This window comes from Simochromis diagramma, unplaced genomic scaffold, assembly GCF_900408965.1.
Source record: "Simochromis diagramma unplaced genomic scaffold, fSimDia1.1 OVJJ01000802.1, whole genome shotgun sequence".
Classification (NCBI taxonomy): Eukaryota; Metazoa; Chordata; class Actinopteri; order Cichliformes; family Cichlidae; genus Simochromis; species Simochromis diagramma.
The window spans coordinates 16,006,129-16,030,398 of record NW_024387492.1 but is presented as its reverse complement, the minus strand read 5'-3'; the positions used below and the strand labels follow the sequence as shown (position 1 = coordinate 16,030,398).

The following is a 24,270-nucleotide window of genomic DNA, read 5'->3' as shown; positions in this document are numbered from 1 at the left end:
CTCCAAAATTGTGTTATTTTAGTATGGTTATTATTTCTGCCCTGACTTCCACTGGAGGTCGAGCTCAATTAGGGTCAACCCATTTATTTTCAAATACTCTAAAACACCAAAAAGAGACGAAATAAAAGATAAAACTGTTTATTTTATCATTAAAAGGTTCCTGTATAACATTTAGAAAACAATTGATATTGACACCTGCAGCTATTAATTGTAGTTAGCATCCTGTTCGTTGCTTGCACATCCTAACAATAGCAAAAATAGAGATGAAACATACAAGACAGGCCACTGTTGCTGGATGCCATGTCAAACTGTATTTGTCACACACTTTATACTCATGTGCTAATGTTGTGCAAGTTAATTTGAACGTATTCTTACCTGTTTACAAAATGCTAGCTACAAAACATAGCAGCTAGCTACTCTTCCGTAGGCCACAGTCAGAGGCTGAGAGACCGGTCTACGATCATCTGGCAACTACTGATCACAAAGGAGCCAGTTGGTGAGTGATTGCTGGAAGTTGCTGGCTGCTGTTAGGTGGTACAGTGATCCCTAACTATAAGGCGGTTCACAGGTATCGCTGTTTCGTGGATTGGTTTTTTTTGTGCAGTTTTATTGGCTGTAGACCATTGTCAATTAATCTCGTGCTGTGTCTCCTGTACAGTATAGAATGCCTTCAGCTTGTCAAATTCACATAACTATTTGATCGCTAGCAGTGTGACTCTGAAGTGCTGTACTGTATGTTTTTAAGTTTTCTCCCCAACAAACACAACAATGTCGACGAAACGTTTTGCACCATCAAAGGAACCTGCGGGTGGTTTCATTCTATAATACTGGACTTATTCTTCTACAAAGGTTTGAACTTTGAGAACAAGAGAGAAAAGTGTGAAAATGTTCATGCCTGTCTGAGAAAAAGAGTGTAGTGAGGGGTTTTACAGCCTTAAAACATCTACAATAATTATAAAAAATAAAGCTGGCTACTTCGCGGATTTTTAGAACGTAACTCCCGCGATAAAAGAGGGACCACTGTATATGGTGCTGCTAAAGAAAAAAAAAAACCAAAACCCACCTACTTGTGCAATTTTTTTAGTGGTTGCAAAGTACGTTACTTGTGCTGTATGCAATTTTAGATACACAGAAAGTCTTCACTTACTATATATGGCTGTCATAGTGTCCTTATCAAGGGCAGTCCCTGGGACAGGCTTAAATCTTCTGCATTTTGGATTTTTGATGCAAATTCAACCCCAGTTCTTTACATAGAAATCTATCCACAAGCTGTTAGATGTAGCCAGAGTGAGGAAGGTTTTAACTTACATTTGAATCTGTTTGCACATTAACAGTAAAAATGTTTTACTCATGAAAAATGTTTCAAACAACAAAACAAAACAAAACTCTCTCTTGGACATCTCACCAATCCTTCTAACCGAGCATACTAGCCTCCAGCAAATGTATATCCACAGAGTATGAAACAGGTTGACCTTCTTGGATTACAAAAATGTATTTAGGCTGGCTTTGTTCCTCAAAAACAACCCGAGGCTCTCTAATTCCTCCTTCTGAGGTTTAATTCAACTAGACAGACTATTTTTCTTCGGATAAACTTTTTATTATTGTTGTTTTGGAAGAAGCTGGTCTGTTGAAAAACCTAGGCTGACGTACATGCAGACTTCTGTGTGGTAGTCTGACTCCTCGTGTCTGGCTCTGTATCAGTTTGGCTCGTGTTCAGTCCACCTCTTGCCTGTTATAAATGCTGTTTTTACTGCATACTTTCCTATACACTCCTGTGTCTGAGGTTTACAAGTTTCCTAGTTTTAATGGCACCACTAAGGTATTTTTTTGAACTTCCTAATTCCCCCAGCTTAAATAGTATTGTAATAAGAATAAAAAAGGTATCAAGGGACATTTTAACCATTTTCATTTTAACCATTTTAACATTTATTTTTTTAAGGAAGACAATAACTGTTTATTAACTTAAAAAAAAATCATATCTACTCTGGATGGTGGTCACCTCAACAGGGTTTTTTCAAAATAAAATCGGAAACACAGCCGCAGGAATGCGGCTTACTGATACTCAACTACAAAGAGCACAAAAGGCATTTAATATGATGCAGATCTCCACTGCTTATCCGAAAAGGAGGGGAACAGTCAAACTTGGCTCTCCTATAAACTTTGGGTATATAATTTCATCTTTGCCTCCTTAGAGGCAACAACAATGGTCTCTTCTCTCCTAAGGTTATCCAAATAAAGCTGCAACCTTCCTGACTGAAAAATAAAGCCAATTCAGAAGTGCTGAAAGCTCCAATTCCTTAACAACCACTTCAGGTTGGTTCAGTCTCCACAGACTGTCATGTTAAAATGCCCAGATTTCAAGGAGGTCAGTATCTGTGTGGTGCACCTATACTATCTAATGATGTGCCTTGAGTAACAATTTAGCTAGTATTAACTGTTGGCTTAGTGCCACACATTGTCATCCAAATATTGCACCTTCTGGCTTCAAATTTAAAAAATGAAAACACTTAATATGCAACAAACATTTTTCAAACCAACAGGCGGTGCCATTTGAACAAAGTGGCAGTTTGTCACATAACAAAGGAAAATATGTTTGTTTATCCAAGACAAGCAGAAGATATCATCTTCCCCCTTTTTAAAGGCAGATGAAAGAAAAGTACTAGCAATGTATAATTAGTCATGATTGTAACTGCTCATGGAGGGAGAGTTAAGCTTTTACTGAGCTGAATTCAAACTGTTTATCTTGTTTTTGAAACAAGTCTAATGGGCCAGATATGTGTGCCATACTGTCATTGTATGAACATCTTACTAAAACCCATTGAACAGCCTTTATTTTTATTCTATTTTGTTGGCATTGATTCAACAAGGTGCTGGAAATATTCATCTTTTGCTCAGTATTGACATGACAGCATCACACAGTTGCTGCAGACATGTCGGCTGAGGTTGAGTTCTGGTTACTTTGGAGGCTAAAACAGAAATCAGTTTGAGTTCTGTGGCATAGCTGGAAGCAGTCAGCCAAAGGTGGGTGCACCGTGGTCCCTATAAAAGGGATGGCCATGGTCAGCAATGATCCTCAGGTAGGCTTTGGCATTTAAACACCAAGAAACTGTCCTCCACACCAAGGCAGGAGGGATCTGTGCTTTCATGTTGTTAACAGTGCATTCTCATCCCACATCAAGACTCAACAGACCAGGAAACATTTTTTTAGCCTTCTTTTGTCGAGAGTCCATGGAAAATATAGCCTTAGTTTCCTGTTCTTAGCTAATGGTGTGGTCTTCTTCTTATTTGAGTTGGTGTCGCTGTCCTATCAACTCTGACCCCTGATATCACCAGGTATTTTCACCCAGAGATTTGCACTCACTGAATGTTTTCTTTTCCCATCATTCCCTTAAAACCCTAAAGATGGTTTTGTAGGAAAAACCCCAGTAGATCAGTTTGAGAAATACTCAGACCTGTTGTCTGGCACCAACAACCATGCCCCAAAGTCACTTAAATCAAGTTTCTTCCCTATTTGGATGCTGAGTTTGAATTTCAGAAAGCTTTGACCGTGTCTACATGCCTAAATCCACTGACTTACTTCTACGCTATAGGCTAATTATATATTTGCATCAATAAGAAGTTAAACACTACCTAATAAAGTGGCCAGAGGGAGTATGTTGATTTAGTGACTCATAACCACATTAATGTGGCTCCTGTGGGAGTGATACTGTGCACAGAGCAGCTTATTCCGGCACACTTGTTTGTTTAAATTGTTTCCCCATTATTTTGACCTTCCTTTAATCAGTTTAAGTCTTTAATCATTCGAGTCCTGTAGTTTTCTAGTTAAGAACAAACATCACACTGTGTCAACAACAGTGTTGCAGCACACTTGCTGTAATCGTATACGTGGGCCAAAACAGAAGTTTCAGCAAGACAAATTAATGCAAAGATAAAAATGTTAACCAAAGAGTCGTCTGGGGAAATCTATTTATTCTTTGTTAGCACTCAGGCAAACACAGGAGCAGGAACCATAAACATTTCCTTTAGAAACTTGAGAACAGGCCCTGTCGGTTTCTTCGAGGCCTAAACAACTGACACAAACACTACTTTTCAAAGTCTTTTGTTTAGCTTGGAGACTTTCACGATCTAGCTGACATTAAGAAGAAATGCATGCAATGTTTGGGTTTGTTTTTGTTTTTCCCTTCACTGGCATGTGTGTCATGCTGAAAATAAACTGAGGCCTTTTGTTCCTGTGCTGAATGGTGTTTTTCACAGCCGTCTCAATGTGCTGACTGAGCAGAAATGAAACAAAACGGATGATGGAGGTAAAAATATGAGTGAAGCCACAGAAACACCAAATAAATTATGATGCAAACAAGACTATGTTAGCTTATCTCCTTTAAAGACTTAGAATCATATATATTCAAGGAATAATTAAAGGAAGTTCCTGTCACCTTGTAAATTCTTGCATGTCTTGTCAAAAGCAGAGGAGTCCATTCATCTATTTTCTTCTGCTTATCCATCAATCTGCTTTAAGTTGGGTATGGCAATAAATCTATATGTATATTAAAGATGTTGACATGGTAAAGCTTTCACATCTCCAAGCTCCGTGGCTTCCTCCTCCCCTCCTGAATGGAGGTCCAGGCTCTCTTGCTCACCTTCCCTAGCTTTCATTTTTGGAACATGGGTCACCTGACAACTCGAGCAGGGCAATGACCCTGCATACCCAAAGAAATCCCGATAATGCTTTAGACTTTAAGTAATTTGCAGACTTCTTTCTTATGTTTTTGTTTTGTTTTTTCATTTATCAGAGAGAGTGTATTCATGTGTTTAGGAAGAATTTATGGCTAGAGGATTTCATGCTGGCGTTTTCTGAACAGAAAGCCACAGTGCATACAGTTTGCAAAGGCTTAAATAAACACAGTATATAGTGTCAAGTAGCTCTGCCACAAATACACTGCCATGTGACTGTGATGTCATTTATTCTGACTTCCAAGGGAAAGGGAAAAAATGGTTCTGGGTGAAGCAACTCATTCTTAAAACCACAAACAATCACTCTCTCTGCACAGAACATGCAGCATTAACCAGAGAATGTCTAACATTAGTATGCAGTGATTTTTGCAGAAAATATGAAGTGACCAAAATACAATTTCTAGAGGCTTTTAAATCCAAACATATAATTCTCTTGTAAAATTTGCCTTGCCGTCGCGACATCATAACCACTAAGAGCTTGATTCACATACTGTCTGTGTCGAGACTTGCCTACAAAATCATATCATTATATTGCAAACCCTGAAGCTGGAAAAAACATTTGCATAATTTGGAGCATGTTCGAAATGGGAGCATATAGAAGTACATTTGGAAGTTCAGAAGATTGGCTAAACTAATGCTAACCATGCAATGCGAGAAAAGGCAGCTTTCTGCTTTTCATTAGCGCCAGCTTGCAAACTGTCAAGTGTAGCCAGCACAGACTTTCCAGATGCATCTGTCCCTTTGCGTTCCTCAGATCTGCTCTGAGGTCTCACCTCGGGGATGGAAAGCAAGACAAAGAAGCATGCGCAGCAAGGGAGCACGCTCATCCGGCCAAAGTTGTACGTTTGCAGGAAGCTGGGCAGACAGGCAGAAGGCTGTTCTGCAGTGGGTCTGCCAAATTAACAACACATCTCTGCACTCAGTGACTGGCACAGCTGTTTAAATTGATGCCAGGGTTGTTTTTTCTTTTTTCCTTTCTTTTTTAAAAAAGTATTTGTCATGTGTTGTTAGTGGGTTGTTGTGCTTTCAAGTGGCAGGGAAGGAGAAAACATTATGCCAGCACGAAGTCTTTCATCCAGGACAACTTGTCTCAATCACCTCTGAAACCTCAAACATATTAAAGGATTTAGCTATGCTGCTAACAAAGACTTGCATTCACCTGTAGTCAGTTTTATTTCAAAAGAACGAACACAAATTGAATGTCTAATGTGATTTGGAATTTCGGGTGGTCTGAAAACTACAAACTGATCCCACTAAATTCCATTAGAAGCTGGAATCAGATGATAGTGCTTTATAAATTCACCAAATCAAGTGCTGTCCACAACAATGTCCTAGCGAGGATAATTAATAGTAGATGCTTGCTTTTATTCTCTTGAAAGCTGTGATTGGGACTTCAAGCAGCTTTAACAACTGAAGGGAGTGATTCACCAGTTGTGGTATTACATTTTGTTATTTTCTGCTATGCAATACCGTTCAAAAGTCTTGAGTGACCCCTCATTTCTTTATATTTTGAGAAGAAAATGTGGAATAGGTCCAGCGATTTTTAAGTATATAATGCAAAAACAGCTTGAACAAAACCTTTACAATTCTAGAAGTTTAAAATTCAATATTTGGTATGACCACCTTTATTCTTCAACACAGTCTGAACTTGGGCAAACATTCTTGCAGTTTCTTTAAGTAGTCTTCAGGAATAGTTTCCGAGGCTTCTTATGGGACAACCAAAGCTCTTCTTGGGATGTGGGCTGGGCGTTGTTCTGTTCTCTGTCAAAATGTGACAAATGTTCACATCCAGGATCTGTGAGGCCAATCCATGACTGATAGAGTTCCATTGTGGGTTTTTCCTATCAAGATATTGCACTGCATAATGAATCGAAATCTGGCTATCATTTTCCGTGTTCATAATTTCATGCCGCCTCAAACTAGGACAAAGCCTCCTCGTGATTTCCTCCACACATACTGGTAAAAGTAAGGAGTGGTTCAAGAGTTTTGCACAGTATTGGGTATGCAGTTAAAATGATAGACGCTCATATCAAGTGGTTTAAACAATGAGATAAGAGCATGTAAAAATAATCCATGAGAGTGAAAAGGTCAGGGTTCAAACTGGATAAACACTTGAAGTTTTTTATAGTCTTGGCTATGGATGATGTCAGAGCTGTAACCACGGAAACATTACCCACCTTCTGTTCAAATCTTAAGACCAAAGTTAGATTAAAAAGGCTTGTTGCAAACAAGCTGGACTTATACAAAAGTACTTTATTTGAATACAAGAATCAAATATGGTGTTGGAAATTACAATTATGGGTCCCTTTTAACATTAGCATTGCCAGTACTGGCTTAGACTTGTGGAGACATGCAAGACAGTCAATGGTTAAATATTGTAGAAAAAAAAGAGAAAGAGTGCCAATAGGTTTCATCAAAGAAACCTTCTAAATAATATGATGTAAGAAGTTGTACCGGCCAGCTGAAAACCAGTACAAAAAAGTGTAAACATCTCCTAGAAAAAGTAGTGAATAAATAAATAAATGTCCTAGTAAACTAAAAGAACTGTTCAAAACTAATAAATAAATAAATAAAAATCAGTCTGTAAAAAATAATCCTACTCAAGCAGAACACTCTGCAAAGTTACAAAGATAACTGACATTTGGATAATATCTGTACTTGGTGTGCTTTCTTGAATCTAAATGGATAACAAATGGATCTGCCAGGGAGTGATGAACACTGGCTCAACAACCAAACTTCTCATAACCAACTTTTCATGTCTGTCCAAAGCATTTACTCTTATTATTAACGCCATACGACCAGCTTCTCGCAAGGACAAACACACATTTGTCAAAACTGTCCCACATTTAAGATTTTGGCTAAAGCAAAATTATGCTGTCATGCTTCCTCTTCACCGATTAAGCAGGCCAGGAGAAAAAGTAATTATTAGCAGGCAAAGCAAGCGGACAATCAGAGGGGGTAAAATTATGACATCACTTCCACAGAAGCTTCTAAGACTTTTCTGTTTATGTCAACAAATATTCAGCCAGGTCTGTCAGGAGATCTGACAATATATGAAACAAGAGAAAAGTTTGAAATGCATGAGCTGGAAAACCAATGGACAATTAAATGATTGGCTTAATAGATTTCAGGCTCCAGTAGATCTGTTGTTTTTTTGATTTTTGTTTTTTTCACGTCATTTCAAGTCTACTAGGTCAGAGCTGTTTTCCACTTTCCCGTTTCACTTTCTGCATAGACAGTGTTAGGTGACAGACTTCAAAGGCTTGTATAAACCTCAAATTTTAAGTAAGTAAGTAAGCTTATTACACTCATTTATGTTTATGTATTTACAGTTGGTCCTACAGTGTAACTCACTGGTCAAAATAATCCCCATTTAATAGGTCCTTTGTGCAACTCCTCAGTTCAACCTACACCTGAAACAAGCTGCTTTAGCTTATGATTGATGAATGCCACTTACACTTTAAGTCAGTTCTCTTCTGATACACTTGATTACGATCTGACATCTGAGGAAAATTTTATTTTGCTTGAAAGAGACAAAGATAAAAACTGTTGTAGTGTATTCGTTTTCATGCTCAGTGGTACATGGTATAATGCAAAAATGCAATTTAAATGTGTGCTATCAAGAGGTGTTCAGTTGTCGCAGTAGTACTCTACCAGGGCAAACAAGGCAGGCAGGGCTTTCCCAATTAAATCTAAATACAGATATTAGTTAAAATCTGCAAACGTGAACTCAGTCTCTCTTTCCACACAGCGTTCTGTCATAAAGAACATTGGGGGGATACTCCCACTGGGTTTAAATCTGGGACTCTCGGCCATTTGACCTTACAACTGAAGAAGCTTCTCGGATGAGAGGTGAAACGTCTTCAAGCAACTTAAAGAAGTCCAGACGCTTTTCTTTGCAAGCTCCTTTGACTACGATGACTTGGATGACTGAGAACCTTCACAGACATAAAGAACATACGCTTTTCTCATTGCCATCCTTTAAATTACTGCCTTCTTGTGTATGCAGTTGGCTATTATTTCTGGAAGCAGGCTTAACTGTGTTTTCGTCAGACTTCACAAAAATTATTTGGTATGCGTATCTCTTTGTCCCACTAACAAATGCTGGAGTTGGAGAGCTGAGAGGACAGCAGCCTTTACGGTTGTTTGGTTATAAACGTCTGGTCTTTGATGGCAAAGTGACATGTGAGACAAGCCACTGGCTCTGCTTTCACTGCTCTGAGATCATTTATGATCTGTGTGATTTGTGGAATCAGAGATACCATTTCCAAGTAAGCAAACATGCTATGATTTGTCATCTTAAGAGATAGGTCAATGCAGCTACACAGCTCCTTACACTGACTTATAGGTCAGCAACACTTTGAGCATAAATAACCTGCAGGACTGATGGACTTACACCTGGTGCCAGTTTTTAGATAATTATGCTAGTTAATCTTGCTAACCATAAAGCTATCTAATACAGTAAATTAAAGCACAGAATAACCTGGGCCCTAGTTCAATTTAAATTTCTTATTTTCTCTGTCTCCAGTTGTTGCACTTCATAAAGTTCTGTTTTCTTGCCTATAAAGAGTCTATGATACACCAGCAGCGGATGTTGTCGTCATCTATTTCCCACTTCTATTTTGCACTCCACAAACCAACCTGCCATTATCATATAATGTATCCATGAAATCATATTTCACCACTTATTACAGAGCATAAAACCACATGGGTCACAATTTTAAATCCACGAGGTTCAAAATGTTTCTCAGTGACTCACGATTGTCCTCGGTGTCATGGCTGAGAGCTACGCAGACAAGCTGTGTTCATCTAAGACCACACAAACACAAACAGCAAGGGATTCATTTGAAATCTGCAGGGGGAAGCCAGATTCATAATGAAAGCAGATGGTTACTGATATAAAGTTGAAAACAATTACAGCATCACATCATAAAAAGCAAGGTTTAAAAAAAGTGTGTTCCCATTTATGATTAAAAAAGTCGTGCTTTTTGGTCAGTTTCAAAACTTTTGCCAGCCACAGACAAACATGGTGCATTTTTACACATTCTTGTGCAGTTTGAATTGAAAAAGAATTAGGAATTTTGAAATCCCAGCCACCCACTGATAAACATTTCTATCACTACTGTTGTTAATTTCCTTTGAAACTGTTGGGTTGATAACAGTTTTTCACCCCAAACATGATGGATAGAGCTGTTGACAAAAGCACTAACTGCAAAAAGGCCGCTAGTTTATCAAGTCCTGAGGACAGAGTGGAAGAAACCCAACTGCTCGAAACATTTCATACACTGCTGATTAGTGACTCAATCTATTCAACAGACTATTCTATTCAACACCCTTGTAGATGTGTCATTTTAAATATCTGTGCTTCTAGTATTTATTTGTACCGAAACAATGAGTAAAAGTAACTATTCCTTTTGGGATTATTCAGTGCAAACACACTAAAAAGCATTATGCTGGATTCTTACTGTATTTCTTATTTTTCCAGTTACCAGCCGAGGTTGTTGCGTGGTTTATTCCTCCACAGTTCAAGCACCAGAGCTGAGAATGTGGCTTATGCCCATGAAAAACCTGCCAAAACTTCTCAACAATGATTGCCAGTTGGTCGCTAACCAGTCTTCAGGCCTGTACGACTCTGGTTTTATTCATTTTATTCACTTCTTTTTCCCAACCAAAGCAATTTCCTCATCAATTCTGTCTCTTAAAAACAACAAGTCCTCACAAATCAATCAATCAATAACATGGTACAGTAGCTATACAGAAATTCTTTGTTTATGTTTGCAACTTAAGTAAAAGAAAAACGCATCGGTTTAATCTATTCTTTGAGAAACATCAAGCTGAAGTTGACTCAGCACTCCAGCAGTACAGAATCTAGAAGATTCCAGTACGTGCAGAAAAAAATATCTGCAACTAAAAACTATAAAATGAGGCAGTAGTTGCCTGCAGAGACTTTCCAGTCTCCTGTTATAAACACACTTCATATCAGTGATCCTAACACTGGTGTGACCTGAACTCCTGTGGTCTAAGTGGCATTTTTAATGCATTTATAGCTCATGAGCAAACCCTTTTTTTTCTCTCTCTCTTTAATTATTTCACTGTCCATCTGATAAGTTTCAGGGACAGGCATGATTCTGACCAGGTGCTATATTCACCAAGCTGCTCCAAGAATCTGACAGAGAAGACGAACGCATTTTCCCCTGGTTGCCCAGAGTCTTACTGCCCCTTTCAACAGCAATTCAATTTGCAGTTGACCGGAATGAAATCTTAGAGAATCTTAGTGAAATGCTGCATTTCTGCCTTTGATGGATACAGTTGACTAAAAACAAAAACAACACAAAAATCCATTACAATTTGTATCAGATTGACAGGTGGGAGATACTATATGTTTGAAAAGCTATAAACTAAGTTTTTTTTCTTCTTTCTGGTTCCAAAAGCTGCTCTGTCGATATGTTTTCCATGGTGGCTATATCAAATAAGTATGTTGTTACATAGACACTGGTGCATTCTCAACTGGTGAAATCAACAACAACTTAACTATGGTGGGTGAAGGATGAAGGTTATCTAGTGGATGTTTTCTGGTCATGACCCTTATACCCATTTTGGTGTAATGTCAGCTCAAATGAAAAAGTGCTGCTCCACTCATATTCCAGCTTTCTCCAGTCATGTGCCTTTTTGTGAGAGCTACTGATGTGTCTCATTTACTACCTGAAGTTTCCAATGCACCTGGTTAGTCAAACAGGCCTGTCTCACGGGGTACTTACCTAAGTATCTTGGAGTGTTGTTTACGAGTAAGGGGAAGGGTGGAGTGGGTGATGGACAGAGTGGTTGTTCTGGGTGTCAGTGATGCAAATACTGTTCCAGTCTGTTGTGATGAAGAGAGAGCCGAGTGTGACACCAAAGCTGTGAATCTACCAGTCCATCTACATTTCGATGTTTTTACCATCGTCCATCATCACGAGCTTTGAGTAGAATGAGACTGCGGATTCAAGCAGTGAAAATGAGTTTCCTCTCATGGGTGTCTGGACTCAGTCTTAGAGATAGTGTGACATTGTTTATTTGGTAGATGGATAGATGAGACATTTCAGGCATGTCCTAGTGGGAAATTTGTTTGCTTGGGAACATCTCAATGTCCTACCAGAAGAGCTGGAAGAGGGAGGGGAGAGGTTATGTGGGATGGATGGGCTGGCACTACAGGGCTACAGTTTTGAAATGGAAAGTGTTAACCTACAATCTTTAATTAATCTTAACCAAGCAGTTTTAGGGCCTAAACCCAACTATGTAACTTAAAGCAAAAGTGAACATAAAAAAAAAAAAAACATGTTTGTGTGTTACACTCAACATATAACAACAGTTTTGTTATTTGACCATTTGGGATGAGAACATAGTTGATTCTTATTCATTTGGAACTCACACAAGCACTACTGTTGTATACATAGGTGATATTATCCAAGTGTGTGCAGGTTTAATACACAGGTCTTAAGGTGGGGACTGGTATTAGGCCTATAAGAGGAAACGTTAAAATAATATCTAAATAGCGTTAGCAATATTTGAGTTACAAACCATCATAAGTCCCCTTAAAATTAAACTCAGCCCAACTAAGCCCAAAGTGAAATGTGTCTTTAAGACATACACAATAACAAGAAGACGCATAACAGTCAAGCTATTTAAAGCAATTTAATTTAGCAAATTTTGTAAGTAATCTGAATTTAATAAGACTGTATTGTCTTTACGTACTTTGTTTGTTTGTTGCGTTTCTATGAAGATTTAAATTTTAGACCCATCATTATGGTCAGCTGGAGTCAACTGTTAATTGGCTGCTGCCAAGCCGTGCTTCCACCCACAACCCCATTCACCGAGCAGGCAACTGTGACTTCCTAACCACATCAATAAATGCCATCAGTAAGAAGACGACATCAACAAGACTTTCACATAAACACCTACTTGTTTGCTGGGAATTCCCCAATGTTTGGGCTATGCCATGAAGCAGTTTATAAATTCAAACGTGCACAAATGTGACTCACTTCAACCACTGGTGTATGTTTATGCAGCATGACTTTTTCTTTCCTATAATCGGATGCTTATGGTTGTTCAGCGTTTAGTTCTGCTAGACACGTTTATACGAAAAGACGACCATCTTCTTGAGCTATATTAGACAACAATCGCATCATTACTGCTTTAATGTGTTGGTTATGGTGACTGGATGAATATGTGCAACAGGATCTTTTTCAAGCACACTGTGGGAAGACTTATATTTTTTTGGGGAAAGTACGTGCTATTTGATCTCCAGTTTGCAGGGCTTTTGGATAAAATTTTAGCAATCTATCACTTTGTGTTGCTTGTGTGTGGTAGGCCTGAAATTTGTATTGGTAATACATGGAGAGTTCACTGCCCAAAGACAAATGTTAATGAATATTATTCACTATTCTCAGTGCTTTTATGAATTTTATCAGGTTCTGGTTTAGTAATTGGTGACAATCTTTGACTGATTATACCATGGTTTCCTCAGTGTCACGATTGGTGGGATTCTGTTCCCCCCCCCCCCGCTACTTCTCTATATCCATTGCTTTCTCATTGCCAGCAAAGTTCTCATCTGGGTACAGCCAAGTTTTTCAAAATAGAAGCCTAAATGTGGCAGCACACCACCCAAAACCAGCAGTCAGCCAGTCGTCTGGGTGTTTTTCCCTTATTTTACAGATTTTGTCCCCTGGCTTGATGTGGCCCTTAACAAGAGGGTGGTGGCACAGTGCTTCTGACTTCTTCTGACACTGTGTGTGAGTTTAATCATCAGAGGACAAAACTTGCTATGTTCACATATAGAAGAGTTTGGAGAGGCTTTGGACTGTAAAAGCGACTGATAATTTCAACTATGAGCAACTATGTTTTCACTGTGGCACAGCAAGTTATGAACTGCATTTAGTGTTCATTTTGAAAAGCAGTACTAAAGCCTTCAAAAGGAGTACACGTCAAAATCACATCCAAGGAGTAGCCTTGACTCAAGTAACACGATCAGATCACAAAATAAAGGCGGTTCTGGAGAAGACGATGTGGTTTCACTGGCTTGCAGTACCATAACGTTAATGTCCCCTGTGCTCGGCAAATCTGTCTCTCTCAGACGCCATGTGTATGTGAAACCCCCTTTATTTAACCCCTATTCACAGTCCCACAGTGATGGGAGCTAATTGGCATAGACAGTTAAAATGGATAATGATAAGAGGCAGCTCCCCTAGACCGTTTCAACGAATCCTGATGTTATGCTGTTTGTCACAGCACTGGGGCTGGAATGCAAGGCCTTCTTGGAAAAAAGATGAACACAAAAAGAACAAAAAATGTGAGGGATTTTTTTTTTATTATTATTTTGATCAGTTGCTTTTTGCTTTGTTTTTTTTTCTTCAAGCTAGACCTGAGAAATAACAATGATACAGTTGTGTTATGTTAGCGAAGTGAAAGAAAAATTCATATATTTTGATGCATTCTCTGTTTTTCTGATTGGATGAAACAATATATATTGTAGATCAAAAGTTCACACCGAACTGCCTGGTAAGCAGCTGTAGTGGTAGAGAGGCTTGTCCATTAATCACAGTTGGCTAATCCCTGGTGCTGTGATGGACCAAAGTTGTGTTCTTGGCCAAGTTATTAAACCTGAAGTAATGAGAGTGCTTTGTAAAGTACTTTGGAGTCACAAAGGTTTAAAAGGTGCTTTATAAGTATAGTTCATTTAATCTAAACATTAGCTTCTTAAAAACAACAAAGACAGTCAAACCACTCCGTGTATATCAGTGGTACTTGGGTCACTCTGTCCTTCTTCAGAGGTCAAAGGTCTTAAAGAAGAACACTGCTCATCATTACATCTCCACAGTCCACTGGGTGCATTTAACTGATCAACGGCTGATGACCGCTTGGACTCAGTCACTCTGCAAGCTGCCTAATAATGTCTAATGACCTGCTGGGTAGTAACCCTCATAGATGAAAGGACTCTCACGGATGATGCTTCCAGACTACTGGGGTTAAAGTGTTTTTAGAAAGTTCCTTTGTTGTCTTAGCCACTGGAGCGGCACTGGAATTTACCTACGAAGTGTGTCTGGTATTTATTTATTATTATTATTTTTTTTTTTTTGTTAAATGCAGTTTTAGCAAAAGAAACAAAATTAGTTTCTGCCTTCTCTTCTAACCATTCACATATTTGCACGGCACTTTTAGATACTTACATATGGCACATTTCCTCTTACATGAACTCATTCTGCTGCTTTGTCTGCAGCAGCTGTGCTGCTTTCTGTCATTTTATGTCATTTTGTGTTTAACATAACATACTTTTTAACATATCCCTACTCATGATTGCTCAGATGCTTTCCACGTACCTCCCGCTCTTTCACACACACGTGTTTTGTTTTGGTTCTACTGACTGTCATTTCTCTTACTTCCAGAGCATACCTCTCATAAACCTTCCACCTCACTACAGATCACAATTTTCTGCAAACATCATTGTCCACAGAGACTCCTGCTTGACCTCAACTGCCAGCCCATCCATCACCACTGCAAAAGAAAAGGGGCTAAATGCAGATCTCTGATGTAATCCCACCCCCACCTTGAACCCATCTGTCACTCCTACTGCACACTCACCTCTGTCTCGCTATCTTCATACATGTCCTGCACCACCCTTACATACTTCTCTGCCACTCCTGACTTCTTCATTTAGTTCCACAGCTCCTCTCGTGGCACTGCACTAGGTTCTTTCTCTAGATCCTTCTCCATCAACACTCTCAAAGCAAACATCAAATCTGTAGTGCTCTTTCTAAGCACAAAGACACACTGGTTTCCTAGATCTTCGTGGTGTGGCTCATCAGCTTTATCTCTCTGTGGTTACTGGAGCTCTGCACATCAAATTAATTATTACTTTCCCTCATGTCAATATCAGAGCATACTGTTCAATTCAATTCAAAATTGATTTGTATAGCACATTTAAAAAACAACAGAGTTGACCAAAGTGCTTCACAATCGTTTAAAAACAAGAGAAAACAATATGGTCCAGGTATCTTGAAAATGCAGCTTTCCTTCACACCATAATATCACCAAGCCCTCTCACTTTACCAGTCCAAGTCCTTACATTTAAAGCCCCTACTTTCACCTCAACATTCCTGCCTTTTCATCTCCCTTGCTGCCTCCAAATACAGCTTCCCCACTCATTCTCCTTTGTCTTCAGCCAACAACACCCTGTTAGCCAACAGCACCGGAGTCAGATGTTGTTAACCCAGGACCTGACTGATCTAGTATGGAAATCTCATTCTTGATGATCCACATGTTTGCTTTGGCAAAGATTTTACAGTGGTTTCTCTTCCTGACACAACCCTCCCCATTTGTCCAGGCTTGGGACCAGCACTAGGAGTACACTGGTTTGTGGCTCCCCCATGGCTGAGACTCACACACAAAAGAATGAAAAGCTTCAATAAGACGAGAACAGCAGTGAAATCAAAACAATAATCCAAAGGCCACAAACACTCTAGGAACAGAAAATGTTGCTTCACTGTGATATTTATTATTTGGGCTCCCATTCCATGTATTTTATTTTGAACTGCAGCTTCGCTCAGTTTTGCTCACCTTATGTTTAATAAGCCTTAAGTCGTTTACAGGAAGAAAAACAAGCAGATAAAAGGGGCTCACTGTTGTTCTTGTGCTCCCATTGGAATATCTCTGTAACCACTATAGCAGTGTTGTGTATTTAAACTACATTGCACCTCTGAAGACAGAACAAAAAACCCTCCCTTCAGACTGCAACAAGGCCACAGCAGTTTTAATTAACTGCAATAATATCCTGACATTATCAAAAATAGATCACCACTGACCTGCAGCTTGGAACAGTAGCAAGAGTGTCCTTTCAACATGTTTGAGATATTGCACAAGTTTCCCAATCGCCAAAGAGGTGATTGTTAGAAGATAAAGTAACTTAAAAATATATCTTATTTAAATTATTTTATTTAATGTTGAACTTTTCTGATCTGTTTCATGGAAGGCTGTCAGACTTGAAAAACACTTTGACTGTAAAGTGTTTTTTGCTGACTTTCATTGGAAAAAAAAATCATTTGTATCTCAGCTGCCTACTGAAGCTTTGATGAACCAATTAATTTAATAAGCAGATCATTTATAAAGCACTTCAGTTTGAAAAAGTGTGCAGCCAATACCAAATTAAAATAATGCAAAAAGCTCTATTTAAGCATTTAAGACCCTCTTTACTGTGCAAACACATTCAGAGTTTGACCTTTTCAACCAACAAATCATCTCATAGCTCCCACTTATGATCCACGCTACTTACCTCCTATTGAACTGTTTTTGCCATGAAAGATCCATGCTTAGAATGACACAGCACATACCTGTGAATAAGGTCTCTGCGGGTCTGAAAACAGTCACGACCCTGATCAGGATCCTGCAGAGCAGAGAGGCCACGGGCTGCTCCGTGTTGTGACTCCAGCTGCAGCCAGACGTTTCCTGGACGTCCTGCACGTGAGATGGAAAAACACATCACTGTCCGCTTCCAATGTGAAATTCACTGCCCTTTACTAATCCCCTAAAGTATGTGGATGACGCATTAAAATCACAAAATTAACAGACAGACATACCTGGAAATTAATGGAAAAAACAATAAAATGGGGACATGAGAAGGTTAGATCTTTAAGATGTTTTCAGCTTTCAGAGTTGGTCATATGATGATTACTGTGGAAAAAAGGGGAGAATTCAGTGTAGAGCCTTCATTATTTTATTAGATTTTTATTTTATTACATTTTCTCAATAGAACACCTGGATAAAATGCCTCCATAAATTACACAGTGTTCTAGTGGCACATGTGCTTTTACATGCAAAGAGAATCCATTCTTCATCACTATGCATCAATACTGTGATAACCTGAATTTGTAATCATCTGAAACAGATCAGGATTGTAATAGATGTTTTTTGTAAGATTATTTATGTAATTTTCAGAGCAAACTACTACAGAACAAATATTATAGTAGGCCTAATGGTTTCCACATGAAGAAAAGTCATCATTCTACATTATTCAAAAAACAAAATAACAGATGATTAATGGGCCATCTGTCTGCCCCACTTTAATATCTAATTGAATAAACTATGGCAACAGCTCAGTAGACAAGATCAAGGTGACCTGCTGAGATTCAAACTGAGCACCAGAATAGGGGGGGCAAAGGTGATTTGACTGACTTTGAATGCAGCATAAAAACATCCAGTGAGTGGCAGTTCTCTCAGCAAAAAACAAAACAAAACAACTTGTTGGAACAGGAAGTCATCGGAGTAACCCAGTAACTCAAACAACTCCTCATTACAAATATGGGCTGCAGCAGCAGAAGACCATACCGGGTCACACACGGATAAACATTGCCTGGTCTGATGAGTACATTTGTGCTGTGACATTCTAAAGACAGGGTCCGAATTTGGCACAAACAACAATCATGGATCCATCCTGCCTGGTATCAACGATTTAGGCTGCTGGTGGTGATCTAATAATAATAATGTGAGCCCCTTACTATTGGACCGAAAAGTATGGCTGCTTCCAACAGGTTAACATACCGCGTTACAAAGTTCAGATGAACTCAAACTGGTTCCTGTGATTGTCCTGGGATGGTTAGGATTCCTCTGTTCTCTTCACTAATGTTTTGGCCTTCATTGAGGATGTGCAAGTCCTGCCTCAGACTCCACCTGCTGATTGAGCCCCCTGGTTTCAGCCTACACACCTGATTCTCATCAGGCCATCAGTGACAGTATTTAAGGACCAGCTGATGTTCCCAATCGCTGCCAGATTGTTGTTTATTGGTTGCAAAGACTTCTTTCATCGACAGAAGGGTGCATTCTCCTCAAATTTTCTCCAAGCTGGTCTGCATTGTCTGGTAAGGAATTGCTGAATACTTGCCTGCCTGTCCGCCTTCTGACAACACCTACTACCTTTGGAATCCTAACCAGTCATTCCCAAATTGCCTTGCTCCTGGAAAATCAAAATCAGTCTGCACGTTAAAACTTCCCCTGGTCAGGTAACAACAACCAACACCGCTTATCTTTGACAGAAGTGGCCTCCAGTGCCGTGTTCCCAAAATCCCCAAAGAATTTTTAAAGCTCTTTGTGAACTTGGGCTGTCTCTCAATAAACCATTTAAACATCACACTGTTGGTTCTGGGTTTTGCCTAGTTTGTTGAACACAACAAAAAGTCTTTAAATTGATTTGAAAATGAGAAATGTTTCTGGCACCTTGTTTAACCTATGTCATGAAGAAAGTACTAGCAAGAAATATCTAACAAAGTAACCTAACACAGTCAAGTTCAGCCACTTACCCCAGCAGATAATATTATATTATATTATTATGTGGCATGAAATTTAAATTGCCTTTGCTGTGCAGTAGACTGAAAACCTGTCCAGGGTCTACTCATCCTTTTGCCTCGTGACAGCTGGGACAGGTATCGGCCCCCATCCAACCTTAAATCAGATGTACGGACGGACAGATGGACTCTACACTACACTAACTCTAAAATACACTTTAACTCTATAAACACACTGAAGAAGCAGAAAATCTGAGAGGTAAGTTATTCTTTAGATCACCATCAATTAACCAGTGTCATAATGAATGGAATGAGTCTGCTATGTTGAAATGATAAGGATGTTTTTTGTTTTGTTTTGCTTTTTACCTTTTGTTCCTGATCCTTTTGGATTACTTATGGGTATTAATAATCTTCTTTAGCATGTTGAGATGATGTAATAACAGCAAGCAAAATCTCAGATAAGCCGACACTGTCGTTTGGTGCTAATGACAAGAAGCAGATGAGGTTATCAGCTACTTAAAAAATATAATGAAGTTAGTGGAGACTTAAATCGGAAGGAATCCATCTACAAGGTAAAGTTGCTTTATGTATTTCCTTGTAAATAGGCAACAATTTGTGAAAATGCCTAGTATATCAACTTTATGAGGCGATAATAAGCAATTGTTGTGTTCACAGTTGCTCCCAAGTCAGTAAAAAAATTATTTATGGTCCTCATAAATATCTCAAAAAATTGGCTACAGAAGTTTAGCAGGCTATCAACATGGGTTTTTTTTTTTTTCACTTTTTTCCCCCCTTTCTTACTTTATTTGCTCGCTTGTTTTGTTTTTATTTCTTCATATATCAACTCCTTGTGAAGAGGACCTCATGTGGCCACTAAAGGAACTGCAGATTCTGGCTTCATTTTTCATCCCTGTAGATGGCCAATTGGTGGGGAGGCAAAGGCTAGTCTGCAGTTCTGTATTACAAATTAAACAGTCAGGATGGTTGTTAATGTATAACGCCAAACCTTTTTGCAGGTATTTCTTCCTGAAACATAAACCCACATAAAGCACAGTGCATCTGGAGTGCACTCTGAGGCAATGCGTGGCACAGTGGCACAAGTGAGTCTTTGTTGTTTAGTGGGTCTTACATCATCTCCAGACTCCAGTTCCTGGATCAGCTACTGAAGGGGTTGGTAAGCGATCCCAGAAGTGCACTTTACCCTGGCCTGAACCCACTGGATTTTTACCTGTCTCACAAAAGCTGCTGTTAGCTGCAATTTAACAGTGCATGTTCCCACAATATGTTTTTGTGATTCTGTCAACCAGTGAACTAAAATCTCACCTTCATGTCCAGTGTAAGCCTTTGAGCCTTGCTGTTTTCAATCAGTAGCTGCAGGGAGCCCTGCTGGCAAGCAGGTCAACAGTTTCAGTGCTGAAACAGTTGAACGGCAGTATGGCTACTGCTGCTGCTCAATCTCAGCCCCATCTCCTGCTTGAGCTCAGCTTTTCCAGCCGTAACTCATTCCTGCTAATTAGGACAAAGGCTCTTGCTAGTCTGTAAGGGAACCACTTTCACATGGGAAGCCCTTCATTTGTTTCCACCCCCTGTGCCCAAGCACGAGTTAGCCAAGTTATGAGACAAGACTCCAACAGAGAAAAACACAGACAAGAAGAATCTTTCAGCTCTTCCCTGAGGTCACCTTCACTTGGTAAAATAAAATTCCCCTCACATGAGTGCTGCTCAGCCAAATGTATAAACATAAAAAATTGATGGAAACAGCTATGAGCTGCTCATCCTTCATCCAACAGACATTTCTACACGATCTAACTTGACACACACACAAAAATGAATATGTAAATAATTTTCCTAAACCGCACAAGCTTTGAAACAAGGTGCTATTGATCAGAAGCTTACATGTAATGACTTACTGACATGTAAATGATTCATCATTTCCAAATATATATACTTTTTTTTGACTTTGCTGAGCACTAAAAGTGCAAGTAACCTTTAGTCCCGTGCTTGCTGAACACACCTCACTTTGCCTTGTAAATTAGTGAGGTGTAAATGACCCTATTTAATTGGAAAAATCAGTGCAGACGAGTGTGGAAGTAAATGAAAAATGCAAATCAGTAACTGGAGTCAATACCCAAAACTGGGTAACTAGTGGCAGGGTAAAGGCAAAAACAAATGTAAGTTTACACAATGCTTTTCACGGGTATGAAGCCAAAAAGTGTTGTGCAAAAATGTACAAAAAAACCCACCTAAGAATAATCTAAAAATATATATATCATAAAATAATATATATATATATATATATATATATATATATATATATATATATATATATATAAGGAATGAAGGGACATGAATGCAGAATCCCAGAGACCATTACACATTTTTCAAGAGCTTTATTTTGACAGGATTCTCAGGCAAAGAAATGGATACGTTCAACTCAGCTAAGTTGCCTTTCAGCATAGGGACCAAGCACAAAGTCACCAGGGAACCATCATGGGGAAGAAATTAGGTAAGTATTGATGCATCTGAGTATTTTGCCAGAATTGTTAATAAACCTGACTGGAATTAACACTTAATTTTGCTTCCCTTTGTGATCTGCAGCCAAGGAAGACAGGCATAGATCCAAGAAAGTAGCATTGATGGAGACCAGGCATGCACAAATAGCTGATCATAGACAGGTGGGAACACCCCACCTCCAGGGCAGGGCAGGGCACCGCTCTACCATGTTTGTACTGTTGGTGCCTTTTTAATCATTTTATCTCTGACTGATATTTTGGTTTGTTGTGTCATTAAAAAATGTCCAACAAGTCTGGGGTTTTTGGTTTTTTTGAAAGTCCTTTTTTTTACATTAACCCTCTGGGTTCCAGAGTATAACTGGCAATTCCTTTTTGCACAAACCTCACATGCCTGAATTTAAAGTTATTTTTTCATTTTGACATACTGTATTTACACAATTGATCTAAAATAATACAAAAAAATATATAAAAGCTGAGTTGAAAATTTTGCAAACAACAAAGTTATGTACAACTATATATACAACAACTATTTACCTAAAAATGAAACCAATGGCTCTGGCATTTTTTTGTACAACCATTTAAAACTTGCCACATATAATTTGAATTGCGTATATTTTTTTTAATCTGAACTTTTTTTTACATGGCCTATCAACACAATTAAAACTGGTATATAGTTTGAAGTCTGCAATTTCAACACAAGTTGAAACAGAAACATGATGAGGCTGTATTTTGCTGCTATGTCATCTTAAATTGGTTATCTGTGTCTGTTTCAGATTCTTGCATAGAGCTATCAGCATTAGCTGATAACATAGCCCTCCGCACTGCTGTCCAAATCCCATTACCAAAATGCTATAACTGAGGCGCCGGTTAGTAAACAAACCAATGAGTTATGTCACAGAGCCCATCTTCAACATACAGTCTATGCTTTCGTACGTTCACTAGCTACTTGCTGACATTGTTTGTCTTTGCAGATGACATAGAGCAAGGTTATCAAAGATAAAAACAACTGTACATGGTTGAAAATGACAGCAGCAACAGGGAACTAAATCACAGCAATAAACTTCTTGTCCACCTAGTCAGTGGGCAAGTATTCATATGGCCTCTTTGGTAGTTACACCTTGCTAGTATCAGGTCAAGAATTCAGAACTGCCTGAATTCTTTATGGCACAGGTTCAAAAAAGGCGCTGGAAACATTTCTTTGGTCCATATTAACGGCGATAGCATCACACAGCTGCTGCAAGTTTGTTGGCTGCACATCCATGATGCAAATCTCCTATCCCACCGCATTCCAAAGGTGAATTGAGATCCGTGACTGTGGAGGCCATTTGAGTACAGTGAACTCATTGTTATGTTCAAAAAACTCGTTTGAGATGATTTCAGTTTTGTGACATTTTGAATTATCATGCTTGACGCAGACAGAAGATGGGTACACACCGTGGTCATAAAAGGATGGGCATGGTCAGCAGTTATACTCAGGTAGGCTGTGTTGACTAAATGATGCTCAGTTGGTAATAAGGGATCCAAAGAGTGCCAAGAAAACATCAGAAGCAGCCTGAGCTGTTAAGTTCTTTTTCTCTTTTTTTGTATCACTTTCTGTAAACCTTAGAGATGGTTGTGTGTGGGAAAATCCCAGCAGATTAGCAATCAGCGGGCTGAAATGCTCAGACCCAAAAAACCTGCCATGCAGAGTCACTTAAATCACATTTTCAGTAGGCCATCTTGACAACGTCTACATTCCTAAATGCAGTGAGTTGCTGCCATGTGATTGGCTGATCATCCATTTGTGAAATCAGGGCGTTGAACAGGCAGTGAGTGTACATCATGTTCATATGAAAAAGGGAAAAAAAACACTTTTTGTACAATTTATTGCACAATATGGATTGGCTCTTTTTTATATAACTACTAAATGTAAGTAATATTTTACTCACTCAAACATTCATTCTTTAGGGGGTGATCAATTTAAGGGTTTTAAATTCAGAAGATTCCCAGGAAACGATTTTAAAAAAATCCCCAGGAAAATAACACAAAGTTATTCTATGAACTTGTGCAGTTTTGTTTATGTTCTATGAAAATGTGGGCCAACAACAAAAAGGTTATAACCCCGTGGACTTCGCTCCTTCTTTTTTTAATGTGCCACAAAATCTGCAAGGTTTCGTGCTGATAAAATTACACTTGGGTAGCAACAACACTCTGAGATTGTGAGAGCCATTGTGCATGTTTTTATATGAGACACAGTAAAGCTGGTATGCAGCAGAGCGAGGTGACTGGGTGGAAAAAAAAACACAAGGAACACGCAGTCTGAGCCACAGTGGGGAATACAGAGAAAGCTTTAAACCAGAAAATCTCCCCTTAAATTACAAGAAGCCAAAGGAACAAGAGATGCGAATAAGAAGCCAAGAGCACGACGGGCAGAAAAAGAAACAAAGAAAAAGAAAATACAAGAGGCAGATAGAGAAAGGGAATAAGCCCTGCAAACGTTTAGACAAAAGGTTCTTCCCTGTATAAACTGAAAAAAGAATCAATAAATGTATTTATTTGTGGCACCCTGGAGAACTGTCTGCTGTTAAAAATATATATTGCCCCATCTGGCACCAGCAAATATAAATAAAGCTTATCTTGACAGACAGCCCAGGCTTTCTCGAGCTTCTTTGTCCTGAATCAACCCACTGAAGTGTTTGTTATTTTAAGCGTAATGATTATTATATTGCACGATAATAAAC

At 38.9% G+C, this 24,270-nt stretch overlaps 2 long non-coding RNA genes across 3 annotated transcripts in view; one reads left to right on the top strand and one right to left on the bottom strand.

Annotated features, from left to right (window-relative positions):
• Positions 1–18,460, bottom strand: part of LOC120725421 — a 73,091-nt gene extending 54,631 nt beyond the window's left edge. Inside the window, exons 1-3 of the long non-coding RNA XR_005694112.1 lie at positions 18,298–18,460; positions 17,337–17,430; positions 17,091–17,214 (exon numbers count right to left, since the gene is read on the bottom strand). This is a non-coding gene — a long non-coding RNA (uncharacterized LOC120725421). The remainder of the gene's footprint in view (positions 1–17,090; positions 17,215–17,336; positions 17,431–18,297) is intronic.
• A 52-nt stretch (positions 18,461–18,512) lies between these two features.
• LOC120725420 lies at positions 18,513–21,964 on the top strand. Of its 2 annotated transcripts, none has more exons than XR_005694111.1 (4): positions 18,513–18,614; positions 19,167–19,296; positions 21,440–21,543; positions 21,636–21,964. It is a non-coding gene; the product is annotated as an uncharacterized LOC120725420 (long non-coding RNA). The 2 variants fall into 2 exon arrangements; XR_005694110.1 differs by having other exon boundaries at positions 18,526–18,614; positions 19,118–19,296.
• The last annotated feature ends 2,306 nt before the right edge of the window (positions 21,965–24,270 follow it).